Below are 10,873 nucleotides of genomic sequence, written 5' to 3'. Positions count from 1 at the left end.
GAAACCTAACATTTCAAACAGGTTATGCATACAGACACACACAAGCTATAAGCCACCAACCTAAAAATCATTGACTTTAAAGTAATGTGCAGTGGGTTTGGAAACAAGGAAACATCCTAGGCAGTGCTTTGCTGGCTTCCTTTAAGTTGTTGCAGGCACAGGCAACACACGGCAAATATAAAAGATGAACGTATATTCTAAAAATGATTTAACATCGTTCTTAGCACCACGTTTCCTCTCAAATTTCATGGCTTACGTTATATGTAATTGATTCTTTTGTATCTCGTATTTCTTACAAACGTCACCTCTCAAGACACTACTCACAGCTTTCACCAATCATCCTGTGAGTGTTTCGCTCTCGTTACCTTGGATATTAGGGGCGTCAGTCTCACTTCACCGTCAAAACCCCTAAAGACAAGGGCTATCAATCTAACATACTAGTCTCAGATCCTCCGGTTACATGCATATCAAAGATCTGCAGGGCTTTTCAGTGGATCGCAGAAAGGCACGACGCTATCAGCTGCACAAGTGAGCAACATTTCCCCTTAAATCATTCCATAACTACAGCGAAACAGACGAATAGAAACACAAAAACTCTATTTACAGTATCATCACTGGATTCGATATTCGCTCAACAAAAAGTTTGTGCCACGTTTAGAAACGCCACCCAGCCATCACTAGAAGCGATTATAGCTTATACTGCTTCGTCCCTCATCCATCAGTGGTCAGAAACACTGAGTTCTTATCTCTCCCTGTGCTAGAAACCCTCGGTATTATCCTCCAAACTACTGTCTTCTAACACACTACTTTTGCTTTTGTGTTGACTTAGCTGTTCGACCTGCACTTTCACGACAGGGTAAAAAGATAACGAGGGCTATTTGCTAGTGTAGGTTGCATAAATTCAGGGGCAAACTTACTGTTATGCTAACTGATTTAGTACTCATGTGGATAATACATCCTGAGAAACCTCTCCCCAACCTTCTCCTCCCCTCTCCCACCCCTCTGGGAAAAGGAACTTGTTCAGTTCTGAGCCACTTGCCCCCTCCTGGGAAATCCCCCCAGCTTTCCTCCCCCTCCTCCCCCCTCCTCCCCCCTTCCTCCCCCCTTCCTCCCCCCTTCCTCCCCCCTCTCCACCCACCCACATGCAATGGTCACATCGGTACCTGCGTACACAACTCTGGCCATTCCAGACGCGCAGAGGCCGGAGAGACTGTCACTGTGACAGCCAAGCAATTAACCGATCAATTTACATGGGGAATAATCGTCCAGTGCAAACACATCTCCTATTGAATCGTCTCATGCAGCACATACATCCACGGCTATCTCTCTCTGCTCGACAAGCATTCTAGCTAGTTTGGTATTCAGCCACCCAGAGGGCCTGCCACTGGGACTTGTTCTTTTAGCTGTCGGCAAGTGTCGATAGGTCGAAGCATTCTTCGTAACTAACCAGTCGTCATAGGCTAAGCTGTGGCTTCTGGTCGACCGCTGGCTGCAGACACTTAGAGACAAGCAGATGTGAATTAGATGTATAGTTCTAACTGCAGCTCCCCAGTTCAAAAATCCAGTTTACCAAATGAGAGACAGGGATGTTGTCCATATGCGTCGAATTTCTCATGTCAGATGTAGATCCCTCCCATTGATAGGAGTAATTTTCAAAGACAGAAAAACTCAGATAACGTGTTTTCACAGCGCTAAAGTAATGTTATTTCTTGGGAAATCCTGTACAACAGTATGGCATAGGGTACACTTCATGTAAGTAATCTCTCATCAGATAAAAACAATTTGTACTTATCTGCTACGTTCTGCATCACAGGACTAGAATATTAAACTCATTTGACTCATGACAAAGTGCTACGAGCATGCTCTGTTTGTCCTAGGATGTCTCCTCACATTTGCACTGTCTTTAAGTGACCAAATCCTTCATCACATACAAAGTCTCCTAAGATAGCAGCACAGGAGAGTTGTAAGTACCAGGTTTCTACTATGTATCACTTTATAAATTCGGTAATATAGCTGAGTTTGTTACGATGATCATCTCTCCCTGTGGGAAATTGAAATTTCGTTAAGATTTCGCCGCAACGATAAAACGCATGACAACTGCTCCGACTCGTGGATCATATCTGTGGTACTCTATCCCTTGCTTCCACCGGTCCAGCAGCGAATCATTGATGTCAAACTGATAAACTAAACTGCCCGTGAGTCACTTCGCATGGTAATTTTTTTTGTTGCAGTCGTATTACACTTCCCAGGTAGATCAAATGAGAATCCCTGGAGGGTTGACGATATTTCTTTCGAGGAATACTATTGATAAAACTTACAGAACCGACATTCGAAGCTGACTGCAGAATGTTTCTTCTGCTGCCAACATACATTTTACATAAGGATCACGAAGGTAAGATAGGAGTAATGAGGCTCATATGGAGACATGTAGCTGCACCTTTTCCCTCGCTCTATCTACGAGGAGAATAGGAAAGGAAATGACTAGTAGTGGTATAGGGTACCCTCCGCCACACACCGCATGATGGCTAGCGAAGTAGGCATATAGATGTGAATGTGACCTTAGCTTACCTATTAAGACGTCACTCGCTGCATTTATAGCCAATACATATGGAAGAATGTAATTATCGAGAAAACGAAGGAACTTCTGCCATTGATTGTCTCATGGTAAAAATCTTCATATTAGCCACTGTCTTTATCGTTGCAGTCACTTCACGTGACGTATATGAGAGGTTGTAATATGTTCGCCCACAACACTTAGAAGATGCGGTATAGAGCTCTCCTCTCATCAGAGTATCGCTAACCTGCCGTACTCTCACGAATCTTGCAGGCTTTTGTACATAGGATCTGAAACCACCTGTTTCCGACGGGCAAGTGATGTGCCCTGCCAAGTCAGAGGTCCCTGCTAATTCTCTGGAAATACCAGAGCACTGTTCCACTCGTTTGAAGGCTGCCGCGTCCACCTGTCATTGACTAGGTAGACCCATCACAACTAGAAAAATAGCATACTTAACGCAAAGGAGGAAATGCACGGCCATGCAGAGTATATGCGGACAAAGAAATTCAGAAGCATAACATCTAAAATTCATCAATATCGAATGACTAAATATCCTCCTGTACATGTCCTAATCTCCTTTATCATAGTCTTATGATTACTTCGCCAGAAATACGACAGTTTAATGGTGTCAGAGACTTTTGACAGCCCCTCTGCCCCCCTCTGTGGTCTGATGCAGCCCAAAAAAACCATCTGTGAGTTGACATCGAGCATATGTGGTGATACCTTGATATTCATGTAGTGGTCCACTGGTGCAGGTGGCCCGTTATTGAAGTCACTTCCACAGTGCTGTGTAAAGTTTCGTCGCCTGTACTGTAGGAGGACCACAACACACACACACACACACACACACACACACACACACACACACACACACACACACACACACACACACACACTCACACACACTATCAATCACAAGATAGGGTCCTGTGTTATTTCATAAGCAGTTTGTGTGTGTGTGTGTGTGTGTGTGTGTGTGTGTGTGTGTGTGTGTGTGTGTGTCTGTCTGTCTGTCTGTCTGTCTGTCTGTCTCCCACAACACACACAACGATTCAAATAAGACAGAGGCGGTATTTCTTATTGACAACAGCGTAGAAGACATTGAAACTGGTAGTCTGCAGCATTGCGAAGCGTTTCCAAACAGTTCTCTCAAGGTGATGACTACAATTAAACTCATGTTCCACAATGATGGGGTAGCAGATGTCTTGGTGTTCCACTTTCAAACAAACCAACAGTGTTGATTCCTCATATTTGCGGGTACATATTACACCCAGTTATGATTACTGTTTGTGTGCTAAGTGGTGGTCATCATGACCTCCAAATCTTAGGCATTTCTCTTTCTCGTTTTTTATGGCTTACAATGCATAACTGCATGTTGAAAAAGGATACATTCTGCATGATGTAAACCCACAGACCACAGATAGTATGCACCATCAATTGTAACACCAGTGGAAGTATGGAATGATTTTCATACACACAGTTAAGCATATACAGGGTGTTTAAAAAATGACTGGTATATTTGAAACGGCAATAAAAACTAGACGAGCAGCGATAGAAATACAGTTTGTTGCAATATGCTTGGGACAACAGTACATTTTCAGGCGGACAAACTTTCGAAATTACAGTAGTTACAATTTTCAACAACAGATGGCGCTGCAAGTGATGTGAAAGATATAGAAGACAACGCAGTCTGTGGGTGCGCAATTCTGTACGTCGTCTTTCTGCTGTAAGCGTGTGCTGTTCACAACGTGCAAGTGTGCTGTGGACAACATGGTTTATTCCTTAGAACAGAGGATTTTTCTGGTCTTGGAATTCCACCGCCTAGAACACAGTGTTGTTGCAACAAGACGAAGTTTTCAACGGAGGTTTAATGTAACCAAAGGACTGAACAGCGATACAATAAAGGATCTGTTTGAAAAATTTCAACGGACTGGGAATGTGACGGATGAACGTGCTGGAAAGGTAGGGCGACCGCGTACGGCAACACACAGCTAGTGATCCAACAGCGGCCTCGGGTTTCCGTTCGCCGTATTGCAGCTGCGGTCCAAATGACGCCAACGTCCACGTATCATCTCATGCGCCAGAGTTTACACCTCTATCCATACAAAATTCAAACGCGGCAACCCCTCAGCGCCGCTACCATTGCTGCACGAGACACATTCGCTAACGATATAGTGCACAGGATTGATGACGGCGATATGCATGTGGGCAGCATTTGGTTTACTGACGAAGCTTATTTTTACCTGGACGGCTTCGTCAATAAACAGAACTGGCGCATATGGGGAACCGAAAAGCCCCATGTTGCAGTCCCATCGTCCCTGCATCCTCAAAAAGTACTGGTCTGGGCCGCCATTTCTTCCAAAGGAATCATTGGCCCATTTTTCAGATCCGAAACTATTACTGCATCACGCTATCTGGACATTCTTCGTGAATTTGTGGCGGTACAAACTGCCTTAGACGACACTGCGAACACCTCGTGGTTTATGCAAGATGGTGCCCGGCCACATCGCACGGCCGACGTCTTTAATTTCCTGAATGAATATTTCGATGATCGTGTGATTGCTTTGGGCTATCCGAAACATACAGTAGGCGGCGTGGATTGGCCTCCCTATTCGCCAGACATGAACCCCTGTGACTTCTTTCTGTGGGGACACTCGAAAGACCAGGTGTACCGGCAGAATACAGAAACAATTGAACAGCTGAAGCAGTACATCTCATCTGCATGTGAAGCCATTCTGCGAGACACGTTGCCAAAAGTTTCGGGTAATTTCATTCAGAGACTACGCCATATTATTGCTACGCATGGTGGATATGTGGAAAATATCGTACTATAGAGTTTCCCAGACCGAAGCGCCATCTGTTCTTGACAATTGTAACTACTGTAATTTCGAAAATTTGTCTGCCTGAAAATGTACTGTTGTCCCAAGCATATTGCAAGAAACGGTGTATTTCTATCGCTGCTCGTTTAGTTTTTATTGCCGTTTCAAATATACCGGTCTTTTTGAAACACCCTGTAGGTACCATCATTCATCCACATTTTTGTCGTATTTACCTCAATTTTAGGTATTTTCCCATCACTTTTCATAATTTCATCACGTTTTCCGTAGTTTAAACAAGTCTTACCAATTACTTGAGTTCCAAACCACCACTCTCGACGACTTATATCAACAAAACGGCAGGTCCTGTTGACCGCGTGATGCTCTCAGCCAGTGACATTGCAGCATGATTCTCAATTTGTGTCACTGTGAAACCACCCATCCATTACTCTTAGAGTGCTAAATACATGTGGACATATCATGAATCCTGTAGGGAGAGGAGGATGGGTATCTCGCAGAGAGGAGTGGCAGAAGGCGACATGTGCTGGCTAGGAAAAACAGCAATGTAGAGGAGGTAGATAATTGATAAATTTATTAGTGTAATTAGTTTCAAACCAAAAGTGTCCTCATTCCCACTTTACCTCAGTACTTCTCTACTTCCTTCATTCTCTTGCCACATGTGCACATACTCATCCTCAGCCTTGTTTTCTTAAGTAGTCCTGTCATCTCCAGTATCTTTGTCTACCTGCTGGAACAATCGCCTGCGCCGGCCGGAATGGCCGAGCGGTTCTAGGCGCCTCAGTCTGGAACCGCGCGACCGCTACGGTCGCAGGTTCGAATCCTGCCTCGGGTATGTATGTGTGTCATGTCCTTAGGTTAGTTGGGTTTAAGTAGTTCTAAGTTCTAGGGGACTGATGACCTCAGATGTTAAGTCTCATAGCGCTCAGACCCATTTGAACAATCGCCTGCTTCCCAATCCTCATTGGAGTGTGACTCTTCAATTTCTTTTTGTAATTAATGATGAGATACTACGTGAGTGAGTGGGCGAATGTCAGTGTCGAATGGGAACAATATTTTGGCCATCAACAGTTGTCTTGATGACCTTCTTTTAAACTGGTGCTTGTCTCTACTACCACACCCCTCCCTCTTCCCTTCTCATCCTCCAACCAGCCATTCTTCCCGCTGTCATTGCCCAGCATCTCCTGCTACCCCTCCTCCCTCTAACATGTTGTTCTGCCCTCGGTTCACACACAGGTACACATGTTGGCAGCACCCCTGTTGTTTCTCTGCTTGCCCCCAATGTAATTTCATTGTGAATACCTCGTACCTCTACATAAGCAGACAAAGTGCAGGTTCCCAGGCCTTCATAAGGATGCAATAGTTGAAGATATATGCCAGTTTGATCCATCTGATCAGGATCTAATCTAATCATGATCTGGATATAATAGGTTTATCTCAAGGTCCTTGATATAAATTTCTGGTGTCAGGTTACACACACGGCCGAATTGGTTCTCCCCCACTCCCTCAACCCCAGTGAACCTCTGAAAATTGGTAGTGTGTCGTTCTCTCAGGAGTTGGGCAGCATAGGGAGAGGAACACGATGTGTGTATTTGTTAATAAGAAATTAAGTCACATCACTCAAGTTTGAGGCACCAGCAGATACCACATCGGCAAATATGTAAGTAATCTTGTTCCTCTACAACTTTATGTATTTATCCATGTTTTCCATATTTCTTAGTATTTCCCTCCATTTTACGTATTTTTACTCATTTTCACAGGATTTTACATCATTCTACGTACTTTTCATTATTTCTCGTATTTTACCCAATTATGTAAATTACAGCCCACGCATACCAATGTCACATCAATGTGATGATGCCCACAGCCAATCACAGTATGGCAGGTGTCCAATTCATCAGTGCTAACACACAGAAGTGAACACTCAGGTGTAAATGTCACGTCATATAAATGACATCAGAGCAAATTCTGTATGCACTATAGATTTCTAACCAAAAGATACTGTATCTATATGAAATGCCAGACTTCGATGGATGAACCTCCACTACATTTCTAGAAAGTGTGACGTCAGTGTAAAATTGTGATGGCTCCAACCAGACACACTGTGTGTAGTACAGCATTAAAGAAAACACCTACAGATGGATCCAACCAGTAACTGCAATCAGAAGCATGACGCCTGGAGGATGGCCCACACCTCAAATAACTGAGATTTACCATCTACAGCAATAACGGCAAACAGGTCCCAACGCGTTGTTTGAAATACCTAAGGCTGCAAGAAATACAAACCCAGAGTATAAGAAACTCCCCTTCACCCCGGCGTTACCTGGATAATAAGTTGAATGACTCATGTGATATGGTGGTCTCGTACAGAACTCCTCCAGCAGCTGTGGCTGCCATAGAGTCAACATCTGAATGAGAGTTCCACCTCTGTACCCAGCACTAAGCCAGACCATTTCTGTAGGCTTGCTAGAGAGAGTTACATCATAGATATATTTGTCTAAGTCTTTGTGGCTGGTACAAGGTACTCGATGACTGAGGGAGACACACCAATCTTAAGATTCAGATACCCACAGGATTACCAGAAGAAATCTGAAACACCTTTGTGGATAAATGTTGCTAACAGTATGGCAAGCACTGCCCACCATCTCCACTTTTCTCCCTAGACCTACGAGAAACAAGACCCCCCTCCTCCCCCAATCACTATGCTTTTAAAACTAGCGTAGGCGACCCCATTTTAGCCAGGCGGCAATCCCAGATACAATGAAGACACATAATTACAATATGTAAACAAAATACACCTTGGAATTTTATTAGCATAGGAGAAATTACTATGTCTCGTGAATTAACAACAGGAAAGTCTAAATATGGCTACCGCTACTAACGTAATTTCGACTGATCCATAGAATTCCAGAGAAACACAATGGACAACTAGCACATCACAGTATATGGCGACGACATAAGACTAGTAAAAACAATCCTGCAAGAACAATGACCGTTGACGACATTTGTCAGGCCCCCAGGCTCTGAGATCTTTCTACCAACATGATGAAGAGTGGGACCTTAGAGAAGGATAAAGTCAGTGCGAAATCTCCCAGTAAACTGATTTTCCAACGACTGTTACAGTTAAGTTAGCACCACGTGGTTTCAAAGGAAAGGCGATCTGATCAGCGCCCATACACTGGTCACAGCATCTCCAATTGCAAGAAGCTGTTTCATAAGACTACCATCGTGTCACCTGGTGAAAGCGTTAAGCAGCCTCTCGGAGGTCCATGAATAAATACGCACTAAAATAAATATTACATGTGAGCTGCTGGATTTACTCAGTCTTATCAAAGTGCATTATTTAGAAACAAAAAATACACCTTACTTGTGCTAGTTACAATATTATCAGGTGTGAAGTATTGCATGTCACGATTCTATGACGACTCCATCTCTCTGCTGGTCGAGATACAATGTTAGAGCTCTAACAGTGATCTATGACATAGTTAGTGGGTCGAGATACAATGTTAGAGCTCTAACAGTGATCTATGACATAGTTAGTGGTGAGTGAATCATAAATCAGCTAATAATGCAGTAAGGTTCAGACCCTGATGTTACTGAGAGGGGGAGCCTGTAGAAATGATGTTATTAACACTTTTTTGTTGTTCTCTTCTAAGGTGTAAATGTAACATCTCGTTTGGAAAAATGTACATAAACCACTGCTCTTGTAGGACTCTGAGGATAATTTGTTTAAGGATCATGGGTTTAAGACAGAGTGCATAATTGTTATACTCAAATTCCACCTCTTGTAACTCAACCTGTTGTGTGTCTGACAGATGAACAAATCCAGTAATGCGTTTTTTTTTTTTTTTTATAAACTTCATGGCCGCACTTCATACCAGTGAATATTTTGTTCCTGTAACACACTCCTTACTAAGTAGAAGACTTTTCCCAAGAAAACAATAACGTACTACTGGACTTGGTAGCAGCAGGTTCAATCGACACGCTAGTCAACCGTAACACATGTGGAACAATTTGTTTCTCTCAGCCATAGTTTTGACTGCATAACAAGGCTAGTTTCCCAGTCTTGGCTGTGTGTGAACTCCCACGTCAACAACTGGCTGCGATGACTGCAGCGGCGCACGTTCAAGTACTGCTGTTCAGCAGCTCCAGGCACTTACACCTGAAGCCACTAACTACAGGCGAAAAATGTAGAAATTATCAAAAAATCAGTAAAATTCGGATACTTCATGGGCAAACAGGTCTCAGATGAAAGTATAGCCAAAATTTTTTGTGATATCAAAAAGATCAAAGTGCCTGGCGATCCCTCTTGGATACTTTCCTGTATACAAGAGTGAGCGGATTATTGGAAAAAATCTGACTCCAAACTGACAGAGATCTACGCTAAAGATTGAGAGAAAGACCTTTAAACTCCTTGAAAAATAAAAGCATTTTGTTATTCATACAGAATCGGGAGTAGACATGGTGTCACACACATAACTGGAAATAAAATCAGTAGAGGGGGTTGGGTTGTTTGGGGAAGGAGACCAGACAGCGAGATCATCGGTCTCACCGGATTAGGGAAGGACGGTGAAGGAAGTCGGCCGTGCCCTTTGAAAGGAACCATCCCGGCATTTGCCTGGAGCGATTTAGGGAAATCACGGAAAACCTAAATCAGGATGGCCGGACGCGGGATTGAACCGTCGTCCTCCTCCCGAATGCGAGTCCAGTGTCTAACAACTGCGCCACCCCGCTCGGTCAGTAGAGAGGGGACAACACGCTTTTAATAGTGGAACGGTGGAGAATTCTAGAAAGAAATGTTGGCAATTAGACACTGTCATACTCCCACTAGCTCAGTGTGTAAGTGAGAAACCGGTAATATCTTATTCTATATGTCATAGTATTCTCCATCCCTTGTAGATGTGAGTTGTAAGTCGTATGTATCTGGAATTGGAAAAATATATGGATGCAGTCCAAAGTGGTATGATTCTAGAATCGAAAGAAGGAAAACACATTGAATGAATATTGCCGTTACTATACATGAAATCGAGAGACGTTTGCAGATAGAGAATAAAAAGGGGCTCTGTGAACAACATGGATAGCATAATTTTTACCTCTATCACTTACACTAGCTCCTAATAATACTGGTAGTTGGTGTTTGTCTATTTTTTAAACCCATTTATTGTACGTTTGACTTTTTTTTCAATTGTCTCTGGCGACATCAGTTGTGGTAAATTTACTGCAGTCGTCAAATATGACACTGACTGTTTTACAGGAGAGTAAATGCACATTGGCGATGGGTGGTTGCGGTCAGTGCATTAGGTAGTCAGAGGAGAATCAAAAGGGTCGTCTTCTCTGAGTGGTCAGAACAACACTGTCAATCCCAAGGGCCCGGGTTCAGGTCCCGGCTGGGTCGGAGATTTTCTCCGCTCAGGGACTGGGTGTTGTGTTGTCCTAATCATCATCATTTGATATCCATCGACGTGCAAGTCGCCGAAGTGCGTAA

At 43.4% G+C, this 10,873-nt stretch overlaps 1 protein-coding gene across 7 annotated transcripts in view; it reads right to left on the bottom strand.

The window, feature by feature from the left end:
- Window positions 1-10,873, bottom strand: part of LOC126299284 (constitutive coactivator of peroxisome proliferator-activated receptor gamma-like) — a 633,226-nt gene that overhangs the window by 153,411 nt on the left and 468,942 nt on the right. The gene's annotated exons all lie outside the window — the stretch shown is intronic.

This window comes from Schistocerca gregaria, chromosome X (assembly GCF_023897955.1).
Source record: "Schistocerca gregaria isolate iqSchGreg1 chromosome X, iqSchGreg1.2, whole genome shotgun sequence".
In the NCBI taxonomy this organism is placed as follows: domain Eukaryota; kingdom Metazoa; phylum Arthropoda; class Insecta; order Orthoptera; family Acrididae; genus Schistocerca; species Schistocerca gregaria.
The sequence above is the reverse complement of the archived record's forward strand: the minus strand, read 5'-3'. Positions and strand labels throughout refer to the sequence as shown.